Raw genomic sequence first — 26,169 nt, 5'->3', positions numbered from 1 at the left:
ATTAAATTTAATTTAAAATTAATTTAAATTTAATTCAATTTTTTTTAAATTAATTTTTATTTAATTTTTAATTTAATTTTATTAAATAATTTAAATTTTGTAAAGTATATTGAGAAAAATTGAAATTTTTAACTAAAACTCAAGCTCATCAGTTTGACAAGAAATTTTTAATTTTTTTTTTTTAAGAAAATCAAAAAAATTATTTTTTCAATAAACTATTAATTTTTCAAATTTTTTTTAATGTTGATAAATTTATGAAAAATTAAATTATTTGTGATAAAAAGCGCTCAAGAAAAATCAAAAGTTTTATTTTAACAAAAAAAAAAACTCTTTACTTGAAAAGTCTGTGTGGTTTCTCCTTTAATACTTTGTTTAAATTTCTCCCATGCTCAGCAGGTAACAAGACGATTGATTTACGAAAAGCAATCATTTCGGCAATCGCAGCAATATTTTTAGACAATTTATGTTCATGATTTTCATATAAAGTTCAAATCCAGACACAAATTTTCCCTTCGTCTCGTTTTTTGTCACTCATTTTATCGGAAAACTAAGCTTCTTTTCATCTCTTAATATTCTTATGAGTGATATTTTTAAAATTTTGTTTGTATTTCTTCATAAATTACTTCCATTGAATTGAATATTTATAAAAACAAATTTGTCTTATCGTTCCTTCACATCATCATCATCTAAGGCACAAAAACGACGACGACGAAGAAATATCGACTTAAAAGACTTGTATAAACATCATATCGGCAAATCTAATAAATAAAATAAAATTTTTATTTATGTTTCAATGATTTTTCTTCTCTCGCAGAGCCTTAAAGATGATGTGATGCACACACATGAAAAATTTTTGAATTGAATTTTTTTATCACTTTTTTTGTTCGCAGCCGAAAGACAAATACAAAGCAAATAAAGTTGTATGAGACGAGGAGGAGATATTAGTGATAACAATCGTTTACATGAGAAAATCTCCATCGATTGTTGCAGGTGTGCTTTTGTTTGCTTAGCTTGTCTGCCTTGTTGTAACCCTTGTTATCATATTCATCGCAAGTGTCGAGATGAATGCGAATTCGAGTGAAAATTATTCAAAAGTCGTTTTTGTTTTGTGTGCGTTTCTCGCGCGCGATTCGCATTTGTTTGTTCAAGTGTGCCTTTACAATGCGAAAGCTTTTAAGTGGATTTTCATTGATTTTAATGGAAAAGTGTACTTAAAAAAGAGTTTTTTTTATTTCTATCGTTGTAATGAAGAGATTCGCTTGAGTTGCAAAAAAGTAATTGAATGCGATGACGTAGATAGGGCAGACTTTTGCAATTAATTAATTTTTAGAATGCGTTTCATGTCCAAGGTCTATGACGAAGGTATGAATTGCATTTGAAGAATTGTTCTATGAAGTGTTCGTGGAATTCGTTTTTTGAGGAAACTTAATTAAAACGTGGATGTTAAAAGGATTCTTTTAACAAAGTTTGGGTTAAAAGGTTCTTTTGAAAGAATTTTGTTGATAAAATGGGGCTTAAGGGGCTTCCTGAAAAAAAAAGTTTTGCTTGGTTTGAATTAATTGGAATTAATTTTGAGCTTAAGAATTGAATCTGGAGCTAATTTTTCCTGAAAAAAAATTTTTTTTTGCTTGGTTTGAATTAATTGGAATAAATTTTGAGCTTAAGAATTGAATCTGGAACTAATTTTCCTGAAAAAAAAATTTTTTTTTGCTTGGTTTGAATTAATTGGAATAAATTTTGAGCTTCAGAGTTCAATCTGGATCTAATTTTTCCTGAAAAAAAAAATTTTGCTTGGTTTGAATTAATTGGAATAGATTTTGAGCTTAAGAATTGAATCTGGAACTAATTTTCCTGAAAAAAAATTTTTTTTTGCTTGGTTTGAATTAATTGGAATAAATTTTGAGCTTCAGAGTTCAATCTGGATCTAATTTTTCCTGAAAAAAAAATTTTTTGCTTGGTTTGAATTAATTGGAATAAATTTTGAGCTTCAGAGTTCAATCTGGATCTAATTTTTCCTGAAAAAAAATTTTTTGCTTGGTTTGAATTAATAGGAATGATTTTTGAGCTTCACAATCTAGAACTAATCCTGAAAAAAAATTAAAAAAAAAAACAAAGAGAATCTCGGAAAAATTATATTCAATTCAAAATCTTACCTTTTTCCACGAAATTCGTCCCTTTTCAGCATTAAAACCCCCGCAGAAGTGTCTGAGAGCATCTTTCAACAGTCCTTCAGCTTCCATAAATCGATTTCGAGTACTCCTCTTGACCTCCTTCCTCTCACATGTGCTTCAAAAATCCAATAATATTTCCCAACCCTTCGTTAAAGAGCACTTCAATGGCAAAAAAAACTCATTAAACTTGCCTCCAGATATCTGTCGATGACGTGAATCTACTTAATGTAACACGAAACATAATTAAGAGTTCAATAGCAAGGAAGTAAAACAGACACAGAAAAAATAACGAAACACGAAAAACTTACCTAAAACAGAACATTTGTTTGCCATGTTATTTTTTCGTTTCTTCCTTCGTCGTCACTTAACTTCTGCCTCCGCAAAACATTGCTCTAACAACAACATTTATTCGAGCTGGAACAAAAAAAACTACACTCTTTTTGTTATTGTTACGACTCGGCGGCACAAGAAGAAAACAAGGAAACATCAAAGAAACTTCCAATGATGCACAACAATAATGGCAAATAATAGGCTCACGTGTCGTGTATTCTTTCCCCGTGTTAGAATGTGGTTGCTCCTTAGCATTGTTCGTAACTATCCATAAAAATCTCTGTAAATGGAAATTAATGTGTTAAAGCTTCTTTTCTTTTGTTCTTCCTGCCTTTCATGTTTGCTCAGTATAATTGACATAATTGGCATCATTTGACATTTATGAGGAAACTTTAGTCGCAGTTATGAATGGAAGGAACAAAGCGACAGGAATACACAATAGCACTTTATCGAACGATGAACTTGCTCTATAAGGTATCCAATTTAAACGAAAACCAATTCTTCACGGATTTCTTGGAAGGAAAAACACATAAAAGCGTCTAACGAGTTGTGTTACGTGCTTTGTGATGTTAAAGATATCAACTGCCTACGTAAGAAATCAATTTTACCCCATTTTTACGATTTTTCATGGTTTTACGACAAAATTTTCCGATATATTCTAATTTTTCTTCCATAACCGCATTTTTTCTATGAAATACGGTTGAAATGTGGAGACGCCTGGTTATTTAAAAACATTTTATTTTTAAATTCAGTACTAACGATGTGGAAACGTCTGGTTGATGGTTAATTTCCTCTATTATATGTGTCCCATGTGAGACACTCGACAACGAAATTACCCTCGTTTGTTATTCCAGTCACTCGTCGTATACCGATTTTTCAAATTTTGTAAAGCGAAAAATTTCCTGACCCTCGAATAATTTTACATTTCCAAATCAATTGGGACAACTTATCCATTTAACTTTGAGACTTTGTTTCCACTTCGGTAATTTAAATGCCTTTTTTTGTATTTTAATTTTGAAGGCCTCTCCAAACAATGAAAGGAAAGCAATATTCGGAGAGGAAGGGAAAACTTTAATAATCCCTTTTCTTTTTGTTTTTTAGCATCCTTTTGAAATTCATATTTATTGCTATATACCACTCAAGGATGTTTTATTCAAAAGGAGTCGCAATACTATCAACTAGTTTTCGTTCGACGAATTGACATCATATCTGACATTTATATGGTCTCCTTAACAGCTTCTGATATTGTATTCATAGCAAAAGAAATATCATTTATTGAGCAAGAAATGAGATGAGAAGATCGTGCTACGAGTTTCTTGAGTGCTTGTAGAAGGAAGTGTTACGAATTAAGAGAAAAGTTGGAAAGGAGAGAAGGTCTCTTGGGTGACAAATGGATGAATAATTCAATGTGATGATGCATGTTTCGTGCTATTTTGGAATGGTATCCCGCTGTGTTGCTTTAATTTTAATCGATTTTTGCGGTTTTACGGTGAAAATGAAATTCGTGAGGAAATGAGATTTTCAAGCAATTGCAGCGTGAAATGGAATTAAGGGTAAGGTTTTGACTGAAATTCTCAAGTAATTCAAACAATTTTGTAATTTTGAATTATTTAAAGTGAATTTTTACATCTTTTACGATTTTTCTTGGTTTTAAGACAAAATTTTACGATATACTCTAATTTTTTTTTCTATAACCGCATTTTTTCTGTGAAATGCGGTAAAATATGGAGACGCCTGGTTGATTAAAAAAGTTATTTTTAAACTTTAATGCTAACGATGTGGAGACGTCTGGTTGATTGTTTGGAAAATTTTCTTTCATTTCAACACGAGTTGAGAAAATTTTATGAAAATTTCGTTTTGATTTCAAAAACATAAAAATTTCATAAAATGTACTTTTTAATGAGCAACTTCTTGTATGAAACATTTCATTGTAACCTACAAAAATAGGAACCAAAACTATTTACTAAGCAAAACTTTGTATAAACTCCAAACTCCTTCCAGCTTAATTTTCAAAAACAAAGAACCAGATCCAATCTTTTGTTATTTATTTGCTGAACTCATTCATTGTTATTCCTTCTAAAACAGCAAATAATCAGCTTTTCTCGCAGCGATCCGACCGTCAAAACAATGCACAAACACATATTTCAATCGTAAAATGAGAACAAACGTCCCGAGGATATTTATGATTTTTTTTTTTGAGATACATTTTAAAACAAACAGTCGAATAAAAAAATATTTCTAAAGAAAATTGACAAAAAGAACAAAATTCACATGTATAACATGGGAGATACCCTCGACGACGATGATGAGCTTTTATGTACAAATATTTGTCGATAATTTATTATTTATGAGTTTCTGACACAAACAAACAAACAGCCAACCACGTCGTCCAAACGCGATAACATTCCACGAAACCTGCAAGGTAATTTTGGTGAATTTCGACTGTGTGCCTTTCAATACACAATAATTACGGTTCTCCTCAGTGTTTTACAATAAAAACAGGACCATTTATGTCAAAATAATTTGTTTTTCCGAGTGTGTGTGAACGTGGTTTGGTTCGTCAATGTTTATTTTGGACGATTTGTATATTTGGAGTGCGGTTACGAATTTTATTTTTCTGCAGGTAGATGAATTACAGTGAGCTCCGAAAAATTGACAAGCGTATCACATGTTTTGTGTAATAACTAACAGACGGATGGAATAACATGAACCAGAAAAATAGCCAGAAGCCAATGAGTTTTTCCTTCAACTTTTTTTTTAATCGCATTTTATTTTTTGAAAAATCACGAGAATGCAAGTTAAAAAGTCTGTCTGTGAAAAAAAATCATCAATAAATTTTAAACCTTTTTTTAAATTTAGGGAATGAGATATATTCAACAAGTAAGAATGAAAAGAAGCAACAGATGAGAGATTATGAAAAGCTATAGAAATCGAAATACTTGAGGAATTTGTGAAGCATTTTCAATTATGTGTTGGCGAAGTTTGTTAAAATAGATGTGAATTACTGTGAATCAACATTTTTCTTTACAATGATCTGAAGAATATTGCGATAGATAGATTTCAATAGAATTGATTGCATAGAAATTGATATCTTCATTGGAATTTTATCTATTTGGTTGACGAAAATTGTCGAGAATTTGATAGCTGAAGTAAATTTCGTAGCCGACTAATTAAGATATTTATTTAAAAGCTTCTCAGTGGGACAAAATAACCTTTTTTAAGGCCCTGGAGTCGCCTGAAGTCTTGAAAAATATGCCCTCGAACTTTTACATGGAGATTTTTCGAAATTTTTATTTTTTGGATAAAAAATTTTTGAATGAAGAAAATAAAAATTTCGAAAAACTTCCATGTAAAAGTTCGAGGGCCTTATTTTAAGACTCCAGAGCCTTAAAAAATGTAACTTGGCTAACAAAAGGAACTTGGCTAACAAAAGGGACTTGGCTAACAAAAGGCCCTTATTTTATCCTTTTTAGTGCGTTTTTTAAGGCCCTTATTTTTTACTTTTTAGTTCGTTTTTTAAAATGTTTTATTTTTAGTGTTTTTTAACACTTTTTTTTTCTGTTTTTAATATTATTTTTTAAATATTTTTTTTAATATTTTTTTTAAAATTTGTTTTAAATTTATTTTTATTTTTTTTTATATTTTTTAATATATTTTTTATTATTTTATTATTTTAATATATTTTTTTAAAATATTTTTTTTTTAATATTTTTTTAAATTTTTTTTAAATATTTTTTTAATATTTTTTTTTTTTTTAAATATTTTTTAAACTTTTTTTCGAATTTCGAACAAATAAAAAAAATTAATTTTTGGAAAAATTAAGCTTTTATTTTTGACCTATTTGACTTAAATCTTTTACTTTTAAAAGTAAATCAGCTTAATTACTTTTACTTTTGACTTTTAAGTATTCAAAAGTCAACTTAATTTTAACGTTTACTTAAGAAAATTTTTTAGTTTTTTTTGACTGAAAGTCCATCAGGGTTGAAGGAAATGAGAAAAAATAAAATATTCAAAATAATTGTTCCTCAAAAGCTTTTTTCATCGTGAATACTTGAGGTCTGTCAGATTCTGAACCAAATATTGCCAAAAGAATGCGAAAATAGATCATCTGATAAACTCTTTAAACCGAAATCCGCTTGAGCTCCTTATTTCACGAATACTTCGACATCTAATTTTTCAGTACTTTTCATGTTTTTTTTTCGCATCGGAAGAAGAGTATGGGAGACGAGATCCGAGATAGAACAACATTGCGGTGGCAAAGCAACCAACCAAGCAAGCAACAGACATCATCAAAAAGAGAAAGAGAAAATAAACTGAAACAAAAACATTATTTTTAGAACATTTTAATGCTGCCAGGGATTTTATGCTCGGTCGAGTATTGAAAAATTTTTTGTTCAACTTTAAAGGCAGCGAAAAATAGCACAAGGCTTTAAATCGGATTGATGACTTTTAATCAAAACATCTGTCTGTTTTCTTTCTCTCTGTGAAGCTGTGTGAGAAAAAGACAAAGCAAGACATAATAAAAAACGATACTGAACAAATATTTTATGCGTTAAAGCCGCATCGTTTTTCCAAGCAACAACACTACTCAGAAGAGACACATTAAATATTAATCCTGATGGAGAAATGGTTTCATTTTGCGTCCATCTAGATAAGCATCGCACAAACAATATGCTCTGCTTCTATAAATGGAGGATTTAGCTGCCTTGTAAATGTAAATAATGTCATTATATTATCCGAGCTATTTTCGTGTCTCTTTCCGGTGGCATCTGACACGCAAAAAACAAGATATGTATCACGTTCTTAATGTTGTCAAGGTAGAATTTGGCATTGTTTGTCCTGCCTCCGCTGTCTAATGATCGTATCATTTTCCACTCGAAACGTCCTTGTGCCATCTTTGCTCACTTGAGACTACTTTAATGGACCGTTGATGATAATTGAATGGGGAAAAAATGAAAAAAATTTCAACATTTCATTTTAATGCATTTCTTCTCGAGAAATTTTCTTCATATTTGACATAAATTTCTCAGAAGGACACAAATGCAAGAAATCTCCGAGAAATGAATGAAAAAAAAAACAAATGCATTTGCCAGATTAAATTCAATTTTTTTTTACGGCAGATGGGATTCTTCGTTTTTTCACATGTGCGTCAGTCAAGTTTAGATAAAGTCCCTAAAGCAACATTTTTTTTTGTGTATATGGAGCGTTATCCCTAATTCGCAAGCAATAAAAGCTGCTTAAAATATATAATAAATTTACGCTGCGATCCATTGGTGTGAAAATGAAATATGAGAAGAGCAGCTAAATTTTTATGGGAACGTAAAAAAAATTTTTTTTCGGTGCGGTTAGGAACCAGCAAAAAAAGTGTAATTAAATTAAAATGTTTTTCGCTTTTCGTAAATAAAAATTTATAAAATTTTAATTTTTCATTCATAAATCGCTCAAGTTAGTCTTTGACTGATGATGTTGATGCTCATTACCGAGATTTTTTTTGTGCCTACTTTGTTTGGGTAAAAAAAATATTGTACCGTTCAGCAGTGAGCCTAAGCAATTTTTTAAACAAGAAAGGCAGAAAAATTTCGATAAAAATAAAATAAAAAAAAAGCCAAGTCATTGTTCACGCTCGTTGTTATTCGTCAGTTATATATAGATTTCATCTATCTCAATTATTGATTTTCCTTTTATGCTTTTTTATTTGCGTTATTTGAAATTATTTGAGTGTTTTTGAAGGTCTGTCTGTGGAAAAAAATTTTAAAAAAATCAGAAATTAAATTAAATGAATTTAAAAAAATTAAATAAAATAATTTTAATTAAAATTATTAATTTTATAAAATTATAAAATAAATTAATTTTAATAAGAATAATTTTTAATAAAAGTTTCAATTTAATTTTTTTTATTAGGTATTTAAATTAATTTATAAAATTTTTTAATTTTTTTTTTATTTTTGAATTTTTTCATCAAGTAAAATTTAAAAAAATAAATTAATTAATTTTAATTAATAATCCATTAAAAAATTTATTAAAATTAAATTATTATTCAAAAATAAATTTAAAAAAAATAACTTTAATTAAATAAATTAATTTTAATAAAGATAATAAATAAATTTTAATTTTCACTTTTTTAGTTTTAATTTTATTAATTTAATTTTAGTTTTATTTTAAATTAGTTTTAATAAATTTAATAAAAATTAATGATTTCATTAAAACCAAAAAATGATTTTATTAATTTTTATTATTATAAATACATTTAATATTATTAATTCAATTAAATAAATTAGCTTTAATTTAATTTTTTTTTAATTATTAAATTATATTAAATTATTTAAATTAATTTTTTTTTTTTTTTTTTGAATTTTCATTTTTTCAAAATTAAAAAAAAATTAAATAAATTAATTTTAATAAATTTAATAAAAATTAATAATTTTATTAAAACTAAATGATTAATTTTATAAAATTAAAAAACAATTTTATATGGTTTTAATTAAATTAATTTATTTTAATTAACATAATTAATTTATTTTAAATATTAAAATAAATTAAATAAATAAGATTAAATTTAAAGTTTTTATAATTATTTAATAATTATTTAAATTAATTTTTAAAAATTATTAATTAAAAATAATTAATTGAATTAAATAAAATTTAATTAAAAATATTTTTAATATAATAGCATTTTAAGTAAAAAAAATAAATTTTTATTAAAAATACGCTCAAATCAAAGCTTTCCATACAAATTTTCATAACTTTTATTACTAAAGTTACCTTTTCCAATGTTGCCTCTTCATCGTTCTCAATTTTTTTCTTGTCTAGCAATATTTTAGACAATACACAAATACACACAGAGAAACACTAAACACAGCCAAAACACATAAAAAAAAACTTTTTTAAACTTGGGAAAAGTACCCGTAATGACGTGAATGCTTTGCTTTCTATTATTAGGATCTTTGCAGTAGGCAGTATTCTTCTTGTCTGCTCCATTCATATATTTAGATATGTTCACTTTTTTTTTTGGCATCTGTTTCAATCATATTTTACCTTTTATTTCGGTATGAAAAGACGATGTGTACACGATTATTATCGGTCTCTTCTTCGTTTTCGCAGAACATGAAAAAAGTTTCATTTTTATGTATGAAAAGGAATTTTTCAATTTTCTCTCATGTGCTTGCTTGGTTGGCAAGAAGAAAAATGTATACGAAAAGAAATCGAGTCCTGTTTGAGGTAATTTAATGATAATGGTAATAAAATGTATTGAAAAGAAAACGGAGAAAAGGTGAATGATGGAAGAAGAAGAACGAAAATTAGATCATAATAAAGAAGTCGAGTTGATAAAACATGGTGACAGATATAGGTCAGCAACAATGGATGATGTTCAATTTGGATTTTTTTTTTGCTGAATAAAATATTCATAAATGTTTTTGATGGAAATGGTACTAAAATGGTTTTGACAGTTTCTGACTTATTGAAAAAAATCATAAAGTCAACAAAAAAAAATTAAAAATAAACAAATTCCTGTTTGAAATTAAAATATTAAAAAAAAATAAAATTAAATAAAAAAAAATTAAAAATAAAATAAAAATAAAATAAAAAAATTAAATAAAAATTTAAAAATAAAATAAAAAAAAAAAATAAATAAAAAAAAATAAAATTAATTTAAAAATTATTAAAAAAATAAAGAATAATGAACTAAAATTTTTTTAAAAAAAAATGTCGAGTTACTATTTCATTAAAAAAAAAAATTAAATTTTTAAAAATTTTATTAAAATAACTTCAAATTTTTATTTTTTTGGAACGATTAATTTTTTATAAATTTAATTTTTTTAAAAATACAATTAAATCTTATTTGAATTTATTTTATTTTTTTTTTTAAACAGAGATATTTATTAAATAAAATTTTTACAAATTTCGTCAATGCAACATAAAAGTATGTGCAGCTATTAATTTATTAAATTTATTAAATTTTTTTAATTTTAATTTAATTTTTAATTTAAATTTATTTGAAATTGAATGTTGATATTAAAAGTATTAACTTTAAGCAGATTTTTTAAGCTCAATTTTTTTTTTCATAGTAAAATTTTTAATTTTTAACCAGTTGATAGACATTTTTTTATATTTTTATTTTTTAAAAAATTATTTAAAAATTATTAATTTTGATTTTTTTTAATTTTTTGTTATTTATTTATTCATTTTTTGTCAAAAATTTCTATATTATTACTCAGTCCATAAAAAAGTCACAAAAAACTCATCAAGTATGCAAAAAAATTTACCATAATGCATTTCACCACTCAAAAAATCTTGATGATGATGAGCACAAAAGTACCACTCATGTTCATTTCTGTCTTTTTAAAAAAAGCAACCTGAATGCAAAGTATCGCAATTACCATTTCTTTAAAGCATTTTTTTAGAGAAAAATCTTCTAATGCGCAGAAAAAATGCAATTTTTCTCAAAATGTTGAACATTCAAGTGCAATTCTTTTCATGTGCAATTAACATTTTGCCTCCTAATGCACATCGTTAAAGAAGGAAAAAATTCCCTCGGTATCTCTCGCAATAATTTTCACACAAACGACTCCGTTATGCGCAATTTTTCCTTCATTAAATCGAGAAATTCCCTCGTTGTTGTCTTCTCTCTGCCTTTAATAGCTAATAACGTTATTAATAATAAAAGCCATTCTTTGCAGCTGTTGCGATTCAAGCGACGACAGAGGGACTTTTCTAGTTTCGTTGAAAAGCCTTGAAGTCGAGATAAAAAGTTTTTTTCTCACTCTATTTAAAAACGGATTTTCTAATGTGCCATCATTAACTCGCATTTCGCACTAACACATTACGCTCGAAGATATTTGTTTGTTTTGCTGCTTATTTCATCCTCTTTTAGTAGTTTTCTCTTGTTGTTGTTGTTGTTTTGCACTCTTGAGAAATAAATGGGATGTAAAAACATTGCCAACACATGAAATTACGTCGAAGCTGGCAAAATCGACGTCAATGTCGACAGCTGTGTTTTATTAAGATTTCATTCAGTTTCGCTTCGACACAGAGAGAAAAGGAGGCGAGACGATATGAAACATCCAAAAAATGTGTGAGAAGTTATTTTTCTTCTTTACGTTTAAATACACTGGGAAATTATTCCGAGAATATTCAACAAATTTTCTTCAAGACGACTTCGACTGTTTCTCAGCCAGACACATAACTCATAAATTGGACATTGGCCTCTTTTCTCGCTTCGTTTTCACCTTTTTTTTCTCTTTTCCAAAACAGCTAAACGAAAAGAGGACGAAAATCATTACATTAGCACCATTACTCACGCAACCTTTATCTTCATTTAATTCGACAAAAAACAAAAAGTTTCTTATCTGAGGCATTATGAACACTAAATTTTGCTTTTTTTAAAATATTTTAATCCGATTAAATTTGCGTTGCGTATGAAATTCCTCCTGTACTTGGAATGACTTATGAGGCAATGTGACTGAATTTAATGTCTCTCGTGTTGAAAATGTGTTTAAAATCAGAGGAAAGATGATAAAATACATGAGCACGAGTCAAAATTAGCATAATCAGCGTATTGTTAACTTTTATTTGAATAATAAAATGGGAAAATGAATGAGTAACGAAAATTTTATGATTGTCTTAATGTGAGTGCGTACTTGTTTGATTTTATGTACTTGAGAGGAGGGAATCTGAATTGATATGGAAACAAAAATAAGGAATGGGGCTTTATGACAACTTGATTGTCGCAATTCATGGAAATTTAAATTTAATGTCATTTTAGTGAAAATTACATATTTTGCGGTTCATTTAATAAAGTCAATGCTTGGTTTGAATTAATTGGAATGAATTTTGATTTTAAGCCTATTTTGAAGAATTTTTATAAAAAAATTTAAATTTTTATAAAAATTTTTAAAAAAATATTAATTATTAAAATTTTCTATAAAATTAAAATTAAAAAAAAAATTCTTTAAAAATTTTAAAAAAATTTTTAAAAAAAAATTTTTTAAAATTTTTTTTGAAAAATTATTGAAAATATTAAAATTCTTAAAAAATTTTAAAGTAATTTCTCTTTTAAAAAATTTAAAATTTCTATAAAAATTTTTTGAAAAATTATTAAAAATATTAATAATTAAAATTATCAATAAAATTAAAATTTTTAAAAAAATTTGCTTTAAAAATTTTAAAATAATTTCTCTTTTAAAAATTTTAAAATTTCTGTAATTTTTTTTTTAAATTATTAAAAACTTAATTATTTTAATTTTTTATTTATTTATTTTTTTAATTTATTAATTTTTTATTTAATTTAATTTTAAATTATTAAAAATATTAATTATTTAAATTTTTTTATAAAATTAATTTTAATTAATTTTGAATTGTCATTAAAAATTTTTAAATGTCTCTTTGAAAACCTTCTTAAAGATATGAGAAAAAATTTACAATTAACTACAGACCGATTCCTTAAACTAAATTTGAGTTAAAGCGTTACAAAGTTGGTATGAGAGTTTTAAAAAAATGAAAGACTTTGATAAAAATTAAAGAAAAAGCTCTAAATGTCTTTAGAATTTAAAAAAAATTGACATTTAAAAATGATTGTCAATTTTACTTTATAAAATACTTTTTCTACAAATTCAAGTTGAAAACTTTTCCTTTCACATAAATCTTCTTTATCAACCAAAATCTGAATTAATCACCTTAAATTTTCAGTTGTCATGTCAAAATGTAAAATTGTCAATCAAGCAACCGAAAATTCTACAATTTATTTTCCAATTTTTACTTTTTTTTGTTTAATTTCGATCGTCAACAAAAGTTTTCCAATTAAATGGAAAATACAGAAAAAAATTGCAATCCAGCAACACAAAAACACAATACTATAATTTATTTTCCGACCACGAGTAAATTGCTGTAAAGAATTATTATTTTTCGGACAAACAAAAACGAAAATAAATGAATTTGTGTGGTTTTTTGTGCAAACGTGACGATCTCTCACTTGGTTTCTCGTTCCCTCTATGCCTGGCACAACAATAATAATGATAGGCAAGCAACAACAACAACAACAGACGTCATGACAAACAAAGAACAACACACATGAGCACACATGCACGCACATCACAAATTAATAACAACACAATGATCTGAACATAACACGCAGAATTGCCAGAGACAGAGATCGGTAGCCGAAAGGAATAAAATACTAAAACAACGAAAATAATTGTCTGATGAATTGTCGATGATGCGAACGAAATACAACGAGAAATATGCCAGTCAGTCCTTTTGTGATGAAAATATTGAATGCCAGAGACGAGAATCGAACGTGAACGCAAACAACATTGATTCTATTAAATGGCATTATTATTATTATTTTGTATATTGCGCTGCTGCCAATATCTACCGAACAGGGATTTGTATTCGATCTGTGGGTATTGCCGGGTATTGTTCGAATTGGGAAAAGTAGAAAGTGGAATAATTATTTATTGAGAATTTCTGCGCCGTGTGTATGTTATTTTCGGTATGTGAATTGAATATTTATGATGTCGGGCTTTGTATCGAACAAATTGGATTGGAAAGGTGAATTTTGGAATGTATTCAGGATCTGTGTTCGTTTCGTGTTGTTATTATTAAAAGGTGAAAATGGGTCATCGATTCGACATGATGGGAAGGATGAGAGTGTACGAGATGAGATAAGATAAGAAGGATGAGAGATTTTGACATAAGGAAGTTGATGCGAAATTGATTACTTTGTTGAGGGAAATGATAGGGAAGGAAAAATAAGGTGTTTGGATGAAGATGTGATGGAAATGACGTGTACTAAATTACTCTATTTTCAAATAAAGTCGACGATGAGGTTCCTTGGGATTCACTGTTTTTTAACATATATGGTTGGATATCACTAATTTTTGACACATTTGAAGTTAAATAGTTTAATAAGCGATTATTGGTAGATTTTCGATCATGAGTTGTTAGAGACGAGTTCCAAGTTTGACAGAAAGTTCAGTTGTTGGATTACCTCTAATTAATTTTTATGTTTAAATTTTCTTTTGACTGGACTTATGTGTTATTCGTTCGACTGTTGAACAAGCAATGATAATTTTGCTCACGGGTTGATGTTAAGCCATTTATAACCAGATTCGGGGTTTTGCAGGGAAAGTTTCTTCACAAAATGAAAAGACTAAAGACCGGTGATTGTATTACGTGCTCTTTATTCAAGCGTTCAGCATCAACTTATATCACCTATTTCCTTCGATGATCATCCTTATTCCTCGTTTTTTAGTCCATGAAGCTCTGAATTCTCTGAAATAAAAAAAATATATTAAAATTTTTACCAAAATCTAATTCAAATTACATTCCAAACTTTAACATCATTAAAAATTCCAAAAGTTTTCCTGTTGTCTCCGTTAATTTTCTTGTCCAACCTCATCAAAATACTAATCTAAATTACAAAATAAGCTCCTTTTCCATTCCACAAAACCATAAATAAATACAATGCTAAAAATCGCCTCAGACAAAAAAATGCTGTGTGTATAAAGCCAAAGAACAAAACCTACAATTTAAACGATTGGATATGTCAACAACATGAAAATGTCCCAACCGCCCGTCGTCGCTGCATACCAACTCGTTTGCTCTACATTCAAACCACAAAATGTTAAATTAATTAATTCAAATAAGCCATCAGTTTGTATGGAAAAATGGAGTGAAGAGAGAAAAACAGCATGAACTATTTGATATGCATGAGAAGCTCTTCTATGGGAAATAACAAAAATTGAAGAAATGCAAGCAATGTTAAGGAATAAATTGTTATGCATGAGATGGTCGTTTCAGATGGACAACGATGCATAAGAGACAACCAAGTGTTGTATTCCAAAAGATTAAATGTCACGTTATGTTGACTTTTGGCTTGGATTCACACTCGTCTCTTTTCAAAGGCAACGATGAGACAGTAATCAACCTCTAACATTTAACCAACATAGCAATTTTCCCGCAATTACCCATGTTTGTAGCGCAGAGATCATCGTACGAAAGAAATAAAAGACGAGAGAACAATGACTCTGTTGGTAGTCAGCTCCAATTTCCACATCATCCATATCATAAAGACGAGAAACCACATTTTCATGAAAACTCGGCATATTTGAATATAAATCGAGAGACATTTCACTCCAATGTAATTATTATATCGTTGAGTGAGACGACAAACGAATACAACCGCAAATGATTGCCTTAACCAAGTACGTTTCTCGCTTTGTGAATACTAGATTCATAGCAATTTTTTTGCGAAAACAATTCACTCGAACAATGATGACATCAAAGAATTTTTATCGGTTCAACCCCAAAAACAAATTGAAATTTTATGCAAATATTTTACGCGAGCTTATACGTGGGAAATCAATTATTAGTCTCGCCTTCATACATGCTCTATGTGACAATTAATTGTAATGATAAAACTTGTTCTTGTCTTCGGCACCTTTTCTCCTTAACGAACTTTTTTTTGTCATTAACATTCCTCGATGTCAAAAAGTTCAAAATTTATGGCAAACGGTTGGCGAGCTCGTCCTTCCATCCGTTTGCTATACACGTGCTATATACATCGCGATGCGATGCTAGAAAAACACAGGTAAAAAGCATGAAATAATAATCCCTTGAAAGAAAAGGAAGAAAATTTATGCTGCTTTTTGCATTGTTTCCGGCGCTCCATTTTGCTAACAACGTGCAAATATTTCCTTAACATGGCCTAAATTTTAAATTGAAACAAAGCCAGAAAGTTGTGGCAGTAAAAAAGAAAAGAGTGAAAAAATTTGTCCTTCAAATAGGATGGAGCAATTAGCGAAAATGTCTCGTTTCCTACACAGTTTATAAAGATTCTTCTTGTACAATTTTCTTGCTTGTAAAAAATTTAAAATACATATTAAAAAAGTCATTGTTTTCTCATCTATTGTTCTTTCTTGAAGGTTAAGTTGATTTTGATCTGCTTCTATTTTTATGCTTGTTGTTAACCTTTTAGTATCAGCTCTTGTTGTCAACATTTTCATTAAGACATAGTTGTCTTTCGCTACCGGACTCTGTTTTGTATATCACATTGATTATTTCAAGGTAGAATTTGATTTGAATCGATTTGGATTTTGTTCGACGTCATTTTTTTGGATAAGTCAAATATAATTCTCATTTTCTGAAAATAAATCCATCCATCTCATTATCTGTCGTTGTTGTTGAGTGTTGTTGAGCCTTGTCGTGTATGGTACTAAACTTTTTATGCTTTTTAAGTGATCATATCGATATGCCTTGTTTAAGGTTTTGGAGATAAATTTTAGCCATTTGTATCATTTGGTCAACAAAATGTTATTCGCTTTCCTTTAATGAGGTTTAATATTCGAAAAGCTATTCTAAAGTATTTTTACTCCTTACAAGTTTAAGGGTGTTCATGTTCATGTTTTTATCTTCAAAATGAAATATTTTGTTAAAACTATTAATTTGTATTCGAGTTGTCATAAAAATAGTATTTCTTACCATCTAAGTTAGCTACACTTTAAAACGATTGAAATCAAAAAAACTAAAAAAAAATAATGAGAATTTAATTTAAAAAAAAAATATTAAAATACTTACCTGACTCCTCAAATGAGTTCTTGTAACTGGAAACATCATTCAATATTGTCTCATCCTTTCTCACCTTACATGCTGTTTTTTCGTGTGATACAACTTTACTTGTCAATGTGAAACATGAAATATTGGCAAAAGTTTCGGTGTTTCGCAACTAACTTTTTCCACATTTGCTATCAAAACACATTGGTCGATGCTTGAGGAAACGAAAAACGACACAAAAGGAAATCAAAATTGATGGAATTTAGTGACAGTAATCGATGTTTGTTTTCTCCTAAATAACCAATGACTCTGTAAAAATATGCAGGATTAGAGCTCATGATGTGTCGCCATTCAGTCGTTGCATGTTGCGAAAAACTTTCCCATTGAATGCACTCAAAATTGCATTAGAAGCATCATCATCAGCAGCAGCAGCGATAGCAACGGGAGCGAAAAATAATAATAATTATAAAACCTATTTAAATTAAAGCAATTTTCATAGTCGATTCCACGTCGTTTCCATCATAAATTACTCTACTAAATTCCATCTGACACTCGACATCGTTTCATGGAAAATAATTATTTTCATACCTTTTCATGCGTTGAGTGACAACAACAGATGCACAACAACTTCGACAACGACGCAAAGTGATAACAACTACCGGGAAGCAAATAAGTGTGTCTAATTAGGGTATCGACCATTTGAGGAAACATTCAGCGATTTTGAACAATGACAGAACGAGAATTATTTCTGAATGGGACCTCGCAATAATTATCAGAATAATGACGATAAAAGGATTCTAGTTTTGTATGGAAATTGTTTGTTGTTGTTGATTCTAATGAAATTTTAAGCATCTATGGATAAAATAAAATTGATTTGATTGATTAAAATGAAAGCATGGAAAATGCAATGAGGGAGTAAATGTCATAAATGTTTGATTATAACTGCAATTTTATGATTAAATAAGAGATTATTGAAAGTACTTTTAAAAGCACAGTGGGCTAAAATTATTTTTTTATGCGCAAAATTTAAATTTTCCCGCTATTAGATGAAAAATTTGTTAAATTAAATTAATGAAAAAAATTTTTTAAAAATTAAATTAATAAAAAAAAAATTAAAATAAATTAATAAAAAAAAATTTAAAATTAAATTAAATTAATAAATGTTTTTTTTTTTATTAAATAATTTTTTTTTAAATTAAATTTTTCAAATTAATAAATATTTTTATTTTCAAATTAATAAATTAAAATTTCAAATAAAATAAAATAAATTAGTTTAAAAGGAAAAATTTTTATTTTTATTAATAACTTTAATTTATATAAGTAAAAATTATCAAAAAATTTAAATCAAATTAAAAGTAAAAAAAAGTGAAAAATTTCATGATTTGAAAAAAATATTAATTTTAATTCTCATCAAATTGAAAGGAAATTGAAGCAAAATTTAACTTATTTTTATTTTTCTTCTAAGTAAAAATTGAATTTTAAACTAATTTATTTTATTTTATTTGAAAACAATTAAATTTTAATTTATTAATTTAAAAAATTTAATTTGAATTAAAATTTTTTTCATTATTTTAAATTAATTTGAAAAAAAAACATTTATTAATTTAATTTAATTTTAAACATTTTTTTATTAGGTAATTTATTTTATTTTTTTATTAATGTAATTTAATTTAAATTTTTTTTTTCATTACCTAATTTAATTTAATTTAATTTTTTTTTTATTATTTTAATTTAATTTAACTTAAAAAAATATTAATTTAAATTAATTAATGAAAAAAAAATGTAGAATACTTTTAAATTTAATTTGAATTATTGAAAAAATTAAGAAATTTCCAATAATATTGAGAAAATTTAACCTTAACCTAAAAATATCCAAAACTTGACCTAAAATTAAATTCTTACCATTTTTCAAAGGGAATAACATCCCAATCCAAAATCAATCCATCCCATATTAAATTCGTTCATTCAACTCAATCGCATTGCCATTGACGACAATCAACTAATAAAAGGAGAAGGTTAACTATACACGTCCTTTATTACCCCAATCTGCTGTAATGCGATACCCGATGATCCCTTTGATACACTTTTGATATGCTCTTACAAACGCACTGATTTAATAATAATTTTGTTCATTTACTACTCGCATCTCGCTCGAGGCACTCAAGGATTTTAATTTATAATTCATCACTACTCATCGAACGATATTGGCGCACGAGTCACAGTCAATATTTTAACAAATGCGAGAGAGATAATATCGATTTAAAAATAGAACAGCGAAGCAGATAAAAACGTCGAATAATAAAGTGGAAAAAAATTGTTGCTACGAGCGAATTTTTTTTTATGGAAAATTTAAAGTTAGTCAACTAACAAGTAAAAGTTTTTATTGAAGGATTAAATTTATATTTTTACAACGCCCCGAAATTAACAAGGCGTCTCCATCGCGTTCTACCAAAATTGTGATTTAATGCTCAGGCGACCTGAAAAATCAATACAAAGTGATTATTGTCAAAAAATAAAAGCACCTTTCGTACACCTACGCGACTTTATGGGACCGAGACATTCCATTTTATGACAAGCGGTAACGAACCACAAAACCCGCGAAACGCAATTAATCAATCATTTTTACATTTATTACAAATGACGACGTTAATATTTCGTTATTGGCGCGGAGTTGTGGGGATATGGTGTCAAATTCACGCTGCCACAGCGTTTGATGGGTGAGAAAAACAATCAAACAAGAGACAACGCGATAATCTAATTGTACTCGATACGCAAATTGATTGATTTCAATATCGCTCTGCCTTCGTCTTCGTACCCTCGGAACATTTTAATTTAGCAATTTTCTCGTTTTTTTTGCGGATTTTTCATCATTAGATTATCCTAATGACGCCAATAAACAAACTCGAGTTGGAGAGGGAATTACGGCAAAAAAAAAAATGGGATCAATAGTCGAGGAATCAAATGTAACTCATATCTCCACGGGTTGCCTTCACCCCTTTTTTAATTCAATTTAAATAAAAAAAAATAAAAAAAATGAATGGAAAGGTCTCAGAAGCAAACAAAAGTAAAATGATAATGACTTTCGCACCGTCGTCGTTGTCCGTTTAAAGAGCAGAAAGCTTGCAGGTAAATTATAATTTTGCCATTTCGCCACAAGGGATAACGAAACGCAAACCAACGTTATTTATAAATATCTTTGTGCGGGCTTGATGCCATTGTTCCAGGTAAACGTTCGAGTAAATGCGAGAAAAGAGTTGTCTCGTAGTTGGAGGGAAAAATTTAAATAATGGCGATAATAGTGAGAGAGATAGCGAGCGCAAAAAACGAGCGGAAAAGCAAACAAAAACCAGCTCAAAGGCATTTTTTATTTCTTTGCTCGCGTATGAATGTCAACATTGTTGTCATATCGTCAGTATCATTATTTGGGATCTAAAGAAAAAAAACAAAAAAAAAATTACCACAACAACTCTTTTTATCTCTCGTCAGTAGTTTATTAACGCGAACATTTATATCATCAGATATGCTTGTTTTTACAACGTTTAAAGGAAATTTTGATGAAAAATGATAATTTTTATAGTCTATCCGTGACATTTTTTATCAAAAAAAAATTATTTTTTATTATTTTTTTAAACATTTATTTTTTTTTGTTATTTTAATTTTTTTTTTTAATTTATTTATTAATTTATTTATTTATTTTTTTTATTTATTTTTTTATTCATTTTTTTATTAATTTTTTTTTTTTGAAAGGAGAGTATTTTTAAAAAATTAAAAAAAAAAATCATCGTAACCTTTATTGAATAAATTTTAAGATTTTATTAAAATTCAAGAAAATCTAAATTTACCAAGAAATTTATTCAAATTTTTTAAAAATTAACGGAAAATTTTTTTTTAATATTATGTTAAAATTTTTAATTTAAATTTATTTATTTAAATTTTATTTGGATTATTTAATTTCATTTATTTTATTAATCTTTCAATTTTAGTATTTTAAAACGCTTTTCAGCAGTCAAAATTTTATTTACTACCAGCTTAGATTTTCATCAAATCAACATTTATTTTTAATTCAAAGTTTTTTTATTTTTAATTTTTTTTCACAGATTATATTAAAAAAAAATAAATCAAATAAAAAAATATATAATTAAAAAATAATTTAAATTAATAAAAAAAATATAATTAAATAATTTTTTAAATTTGTCAAAAAAAAAATTATTAAAATTTATTTAAAAATTTATAAAAATTGTGTACAATAATGTAAAATTAAAAAGCATAATATTTATAACAATTTTTAAAAAATTTCAAAAAATATTTTTTTTTTCTTTAAAATTTTAAATTATTAAAATTAAATAAATTAATTAAATGAAAATTATTTTTCTTTATAAAATTGATCATTTTTTACTAAAAATTAAAATAAAAAAGAAAAAAAAATTTTTTAATTTCAAAACATTTTATAAATTATTTTTTTAATATTGTGGACCAATGTACAAAAAATTTAATATTTTTTTTTTAATTAAATATTTTTTTCAATTTAATATTATTTTTAAATAAAAAATTTGAAAAAAAACCGCTTTAACTCTTCATGACACATTTTCAAGCAAAAACTTTGATCTTTTTTCTCCGTTCACATCAAAAAAAAGGAAGATACTTTTTATCGCTAAACGCCATGACTTTAATGAAAAAAAAAACTCGTTCGACACATTACTCAACTAATTAAATGGCCTCCTTTTTGCCGCAAGCCTCCACACAAAAAAGAAGAGGAAACAAACTAATTACCGACAGTTAATTAAATGTTGAAGGTCACCCCTTTTTCGTACACTTTTTTCCCCTTTCACACAAAATTGGGTTACAAAGTTCATGCCTTTAAAAAAATTTTTCTTGTTTTTGTCGTCATTACTTAAATCCCAAAAACATCCATCAGGCATCCCAGATAGAAAATGCTTCCGATATTATTATTAATTTCACTTTAATCCATCATGCCAACATTTTCGTCATCATCATTTTTGTGTTTGTTTCGTAGATTACAAATTTATTTATACGTAAAAACAACAACAACAACAACAACGGAGGGAAGGAAGGTAACAACTTTCTGTGTCTCTCGTTTGCGAATACGGATTTTGAATTATAAATGAGATGGAGACATTCAATCTTGAAATTAATCTTCTGTGCAGAATGTGACACAAATTGTATATCTAGGTTTATGAGTCAAGGGAAACCTGTTGTAAAATACGAGAAAAAAAACATGAAATTTGAATAGTTGAATTAAGAGCAAAAGAGGATCAAGCATCTAGTTAACCTCTCTTCTCTCTTTTTGTGTCGCACAAAATTATGTAAAAAAGACAAAAAAAAAGGTTAAGGGACATGTGAAATTTTTTCCGGCACGATTGATATCAAAATAAAAGGTTTAATTGCACACAAAAGAACGACAACGAAAAAAATCGAATAAACAAGAGATCAAAGAAAGCTTTCTCTCATACTCTCTTTCGGTGAATTTAAACGGCGATATGAACGTGACACCAACTTTTTTTTGCGTGTTCATGAATTTCCGTAAAAGTTTTTTTTTGTGTTCGGAAATTCATGCTGTTGAATGCACTCGAACACGCAAAAAATGTTCAACAACAATTTTGATGCGGAAAAACGAGACGCGTGGCATGAAAATGCTCGTAACAGACATTTAAAAATTTTTTAGCTTGAATTTTAGTGAATTTAGCTGAAGGGCAGATTTTTTGGTGATTTAATTGGATGACAGTTGAGGAAAATTTTTAAATTTAAAAAAAAAATGTATAAAAAATAAATAAATATTAAAATCAAAAAAATTAAGCAAAATAAATAAAAATTAAATAAAATAAATTTAATATGAAAAATTTTTTTAATTTTATTGAAAATAAATTTAAAAAAATAAATGATTAAAAATAAAAATCATTAAAAAAATAAAAAAAAAATAAAAATCATTTAAAAAAAATAACTAAAAATCATTTAAGAAAAATTAAAAAAATAAATAAAAATTAAATAAAATAAATTTAATATGAAAAATTTTTTTAATTTTATTGAAAATAAATTTAAAAAAATATGTTACAAAAATTAACTTAACGAATCACTTTTGACAGAAAATATTTTTTTTGTTTGAAAGTTTTTTTTCTACTCTTTTTTAATAAATTATTTATTAAAGTTAAATGGTGAAAATTTTCATATTTTTTTAAATTTCAGTGAAAATTTGCATTCAATTTAAAAAAAAATAATTTGAGACTGCTTGAGCATGCAGCAAAACTTTTTTAATATTTTTTTATTTAAACATTTTTTTAAATTAATTTAATTATTTTAAAAATTATTTTTTTTAATTAATACTTTTTTTAATAATTTTATTAATTTATTATTTATTTTTTTTTAAATTAATAATTTTTAAAAATTTTTATTTTCTTAATTTTTATTTTTTTGTTATTTTATTTTAAAAAAATTAATTTCACGTAAATTTCGAAAAGAATAATATTTTAATTTTTTTATTTTCAATGGTTTTGATTTAATTTTTATTTATTTATTTTTTTTTTTTAAATTATAAATACATTTTTTTAATAATTTTTTATTTAATTTTTTAAATTTACACAAAACACTTTAAATTTTTTAAATCAACACATGAAGTTGAAAAAAGCAACAGTTGACTCTAAAAATATTTTTTAAATAAAAAATCTCTAACTCAAAACTCCTTCAATAACTCACAAAAAAGCATTAAATCCGTTTTTACTTGAAAAATAGAAAAATCTGAGCTTAACTTCTCCATTCTTCAATTTCCCCCAATTTGTTTGTTTGCTCAACGAACGATAAATATTTTCCAGCAAAGTGATCTCCTTGTTTAAAACTCCCCGATGGGTGAAACGAGAACGAAAAAAGAGCACAAAAGACGCGAAGATAATTTGTGTGGGTAAGCGCAACAAGACGAAGACGAATACGGAATCATAAATAACCCAACCGTTTATTTGGCGAAAATAAAAAAAAATTGCACGAAGAGACAAGACGATGATGAGATTATTGCAGAGAAGACGCCTGACATGATGTGACGTACATGCATTCTCATGTGAGTCGTCGTCAGTCATTCTTCTTGCAAGAGGTACTTATGCGATTAAACTGATTGTCTGACTAATTTTCTGTACATCAACCTCGATTCACGTGAATTTTATTTTTTTTCTTCTCAGAAACAACCAGACGTTTCCACGCGGGAATTTATCAGATAAACGTCTAAAAATAAATTTGAAACCTTTCCTTTTATTTATTTTTTCGTATTTTTTTTTAGAGAAAAACGCAAAAAAGGGATGAAAAGTCGACGATAACAACAACGAAGGGGATGATTTTTATTTTTTCTTTATTATTATATTGAGTTAAATTACATTTTTCCTCATCTTTCTCTGTTTTTCGTGCCGTTATCTCTGTCGCTTTCGCCGCGAAGCGATGCGTTGTCATAAAATTGCTAAAACCATTTTCCAATTTAGGTTGAAGAGAGATAATAATAATAATAAACGGTGCTACCAGTCGTTCGTCGCAAGAAAAAAAAGACATTCTTAAGTGACAAAACGATACAAAGCAAAAAATATCATAACCCGCTTGTCGAGAACGTTTTTGCAGCAAGAAATATTTTTTTCATGAGCATTTTTTGTCGTATTTTGTTGCGATAAATAAAATTATATGAATTATGTTCGTCTGTCGTGTTTTTTTTCGAACTCGCTCGCACACGACTTTCGAACGTGCACGGGCTGGAAATATTTTTCAATAGCAAAATATTAAATGAAAACAAGTAAAAAAATTGAAAACGGATATGAACGGGTGTGAAATGAATATTTTTGCATTTCTAGTTGAAGTTTTGTCTGGATTTCAATCAGTTTTAATCGGATTTTGTGTCGAAATTTAATTTTGTTTTGCGAAAATTTAAAGAGAAAGTTTTAATTTTTATGAAATATTTAAAAAAAAGTTTCTCCGTTTGATGAAAAATTTAACGAAAGTCTCTGAATTTGAGAAAAACTTAACGAAAGTCTCTCATTTTGACAAAAATAAAATTTTTAACGAAAGTCTCTCAATCTGAGAAAAAAAAATCTTAACGAAAGTCTCTCAATTTGAGAAAAAAAAAATCTTAACGAAAGTCTCTCAATTTGAGAAAAAAATCTTAACGAAAGTTTCTCAATTTGAGAAAAAAAAATCTTAACGAAAGTCTCTCAATTTAAGAAAAAAAAAATCTTAACGAAAGTCTCTCAATTTGAGAAAAAAAATCTTAAGGAAAGTCTCTCAATTTTGAGTTATGTATTTTATCATAAATCTTAACGAAAGTTTACAATTTGAGAAACAAAAATCTTAACGAAAGTCTCTCAATTTAAGAAAAAACAATCTTAACGAAAGTCTCTCAATTTGAGAAAAAAAATCTTAACGAAAGTCTCTCAATTTGTTAAAAAATTCTTAACGAAAGTCTCTCAATTTGAGAAAAAAATCTTAACGAAAGTCTCTCAACTTGAGAAAAAAATCTTAACGAAAGTCTCTCAACTTGAGAAAAAAATATTAACAAAGTCTCTCAATTTAAGAAAAAAAAATCTTAACGAAAGTCTCTCAATTTGAGAAAAAAAATCTTAAGGAAAGTCTCTCAATTTTGAGTTATGTATTTTATCATAAATCTTAACGAAAGTTTACAATTTGAGAAACAAAAATCTTAACGAAAGTCTCTCAATTTAAGAAAAAAAATCTTAACGAAAGTCTCTCAATTTGAGAAAAAAGCTTAACAAAAGTCTCTCAGTTTGAGAAAAAAATCTTAACGAAAGTCTCTCAACTTGAGAAAAAAATCTTAACGAAAGTCTCTCAATTTGAGAAAAAAAATCTTAACAAAAGTCTCTCATTTTAAGAAAAAAAAACTTAACGAAAGTCTCTCAATTTGAGAAAAAAACTTAACAAAAGTCTCTTAATTTAAGAAAAAAATCTTAACGAAAGTCTCCCAATTTAAGAAAAAAATCTTAACGAAAGTCTCTCAATTTAAGAAAAAAAAATCTTAACGAAAGTCTCTCAATTTAAGAAAAAAAAAATCTTAACGAAAGTCTCTCAATTTAAAAAAAAACTTAACGAAAGTCTCTCAATTTGAGAAAAAACTTAACGAAAG

General features: G+C 26.8%; 1 protein-coding gene across 1 annotated transcript in view; it reads left to right on the top strand.

The window, feature by feature from the left end:
- Positions 1-26,169, top strand: part of LOC134831183 (rap guanine nucleotide exchange factor 4) — a 38,544-nt gene that overhangs the window by 3,829 nt on the left and 8,546 nt on the right. The gene's annotated exons all lie outside the window — the stretch shown is intronic.

Source organism: Culicoides brevitarsis, chromosome 2 (genome assembly GCF_036172545.1).
Source record: "Culicoides brevitarsis isolate CSIRO-B50_1 chromosome 2, AGI_CSIRO_Cbre_v1, whole genome shotgun sequence".
NCBI lineage: Eukaryota > Metazoa > Arthropoda > Insecta > Diptera > Ceratopogonidae > Culicoides > Culicoides brevitarsis.
Note: the sequence above shows the minus strand (reverse complement) of the source record. Positions and strands in the feature narration are given on the sequence as shown.